Here is a 2,748-nt window from a genome sequence, read left to right as displayed (position 1 = left end):
GCTGTCTAGTGTGGTTGTTGCTGTCTAGTGTGATTGGTGCTGTCTAGTGTGAGATGGTGCTGTCTAGTGTGATTGGTGCTGTCTAGTGTGGTTGTTGCTGTCTAGTGTGATTGGTGGTGTCTAGTGTGGTTGTTGCTGTCTAGTGTTATTGGTGGTGTCTAGTGTAGTTGTTGCTGTCTAGTGTGATTGGTGCTGTCTAGTGTGGTTGCTGCTGTCTAGTGTGATTGGTGCTGTCTAGTGTGGTTGTTGCTGTCTAGTGTGATTGGTGCTGTCTGAGGTGGTTGTTGCTGTCTAGGTGATTGGTGCTGTCTAGTGTGGTTGTTGCTGTCTAGTGTGGTTGTTGCTGTCTAGTGTGGTTGTTGCTGTCTAGTGTGGTTGTTGCTGTCTAGTGTGGTTGTTGCTGTCTAGTGTGGTTGTTGCTGTCTAGTATGATTGGTGCTGTCTAGTGTGATTGGTGCTGTCTAGTGTCATTGGTGCTGTCTAGTGTGGTTGTTGCTGTCTAGTGTGATTGGTGCTGTCTAGTGTGGTTGTTGCTGTCTAGTGTGATTGGTGCTGTCTAGTGTAATTGTTGCTGTCTAGTGTGATTGGTGCTGTCTAGTGTGGTTGTTGCTGTCTAGTGTGATTGGTGCTGTCTAGTGTGGTTGTTGCTGTCTAGTGTGATTGGTGCTGTCTAGTGTGGTTGTTGCTGTCTAGTGTGATTGGTGTTGTCTAGTGTGGTTGTTGCTGTCTAGTGTGATTGGTGCTGTCTAGTGTGGTTGTTGCTGTCTAGTGTGATTGGTGCTGTCTAGTGTGGATGTTGCTGTCTAGTGTGATTGATGCTGTCTAGTGTGGTTGTTGCTGTCTAATATAGATTTTGCTGTCTAGTGTGATTGTTGCTGTCTAATGTGGTTGTTGCTGTCTAGTGTGGTTGTTGCTGTCTAGTGTGGCAGTTGCTGTCTAATGCAGATGTTACTGTCTAGTGTGGTTGTTGCTGTCTAGTGTGATTGGTGCTGTCTAGTGTGTTGTTGCTGTCTAGTGTGATTGTTGTGTGTGTGTGGTTTTGCTGTCTAGTGTGCTTGCTGCTGATTAATGTGGTTGTTGCTGTCTAATGTGGATGTTGCTGTCTAGTGTGGTTGTTGCTGTCTAGTGTGAATGTTGCTGTCTAGTGTGGTTGTTGCTGTCTAGTGTGGATGTTGCTGTCTAGTGTGGTTGTTGCTGTCTAGTGTGGTTGTTGCTGTCTAGTGTGATTGATGCTGTTTAATGTGGTTGTTGCTGTCTAGTGTGATTGATGCTGTCTAGTGTGGTTATTGTTGTCTAGTGTGATTGGTGCTGTCTAGTGTGGTTATTGCTGTCTAGTGTGGTTGTTACTATCTAGTGTTGTTGTTGCTGTTTAGTGTTTTTGTTGCTGTCTAGTGTGGATGTTGCTGTCTAGTGTGGCTGTTGCTGTCTAGTGTGGCTGTTGCTGTCTAGTGTGATTGATGCTGTTTAATGTGGTTGTTGCTGTCTAGTGTGGATGTTGCTGTCTAGTGTGGATGTTGCTGTCTAGTGTGGTTGTTGCTGTCTAGTTTGGATGTTGCTGTCTAGTGTGGTTGTTGCTGTCTAGTGTGGATGTTGCTGTCTAGTGTGGCTGTTGCTCTCTAGTGTGGTTGTTGCTGTCTATTTTGATTGGTGCTGTCTAGTGTGGTTGTTGCTGTCTAGTGTGATTGGTGCTGTCTAGTGTGGTTGTTGCTGTCTAGTGTGGTTGTTGCTGTCTAGTGTGGTTGTTGCTGTCTAGTGTGGTTGTTGCTGTCTAGTCTGGTTTTTGCTGTCTAGTGTGGTTGTTGCTGTCTAGTGTGGTTGTTGCTGTCAGTGTGTTGTTGCTTCAGTGTGGCTTGTTGCTGTCTCGTGTGATTGGTGCTGTCTAGTTTGATTGGTGCTGTCTAGTGTGATTGGTGCTGTCTAGTGTGGTTGTTGCTGTCTAGTGTGATTGGTGCTGTCTAGTGTGGTTGTTGCTGTCTAGTGTGATTGGTGGTGTCTAGTGTGGTTGCTGTCTAGTGTGATTGGTGCTGTCTAGTGTGGTTGTTGCTGTCTAGTGTGATTGGTGCTGTCAGTGTGGTTGTTGCTGTCTAGTGTGATTGGTGCTGTCTAGTGTGGTTGTTGCTGTCTAGTGTGATTGGTGCTGTCTAGTGTGGTTGTTGCTGTCTAGTGTGATTGGTGCTGTCTAGTGTGGTTGTTGCTGTCTAGTGTGGTTGTTGCTGTCTAGTGTGGTTGTTGCTGTCTAGTGTGGTTGTTGCTGTCTAGTGTGGTTGTTGCTGTCTAGTGTGATTGGTGCTGTCTAGTGTGATTGGTGCTGTCTAGTGTGATTGGTGCTGTCTAGTGTGGTTGTTGCTGTCTAGTGTGATTGGTGCTGTCTAGTGTGGTTGTTGCTGTCTAGTGTGATTGTTGCTGTCTAGTCTAATTGTTGCTTTCTAGTGTGATTGGTGCTGTCTAGTGTGGTTGTTGCTGTCTAGTGTGATTGGTGCTGTCTAGTGTGGTTGTTGCTGTCTAGCGTGATTGGTGCTGTCTAGTGTGGTTGTTGCTGTCTAGTGTGATTCGTGCTGTCTAGTGTGGTTGTTGCTGTCTAGTGTGATTGGTGCTGTCTAGTGTGGTTGTTGCTGTCTAGTGTGATTGGTGCTGTCTAGTGTGGTTGTTGCTGTCTAGTGTGATTGGTGCTGTCTAGTGTGGTTGCTGCTGTCTAGTGTGGTTGTTGCTGTCTAGTGTGATTGGTGCTGTCTAGTGTGGTTGTTGCTG

Source organism: Cherax quadricarinatus, unplaced genomic scaffold (assembly GCF_038502225.1).
Source record: "Cherax quadricarinatus isolate ZL_2023a unplaced genomic scaffold, ASM3850222v1 Contig437, whole genome shotgun sequence".
Lineage (NCBI taxonomy): Eukaryota > Metazoa > Arthropoda > Malacostraca > Decapoda > Parastacidae > Cherax > Cherax quadricarinatus.
The sequence above is the reverse complement of the archived record's forward strand: the minus strand, read 5'-3'. Positions refer to the sequence as shown.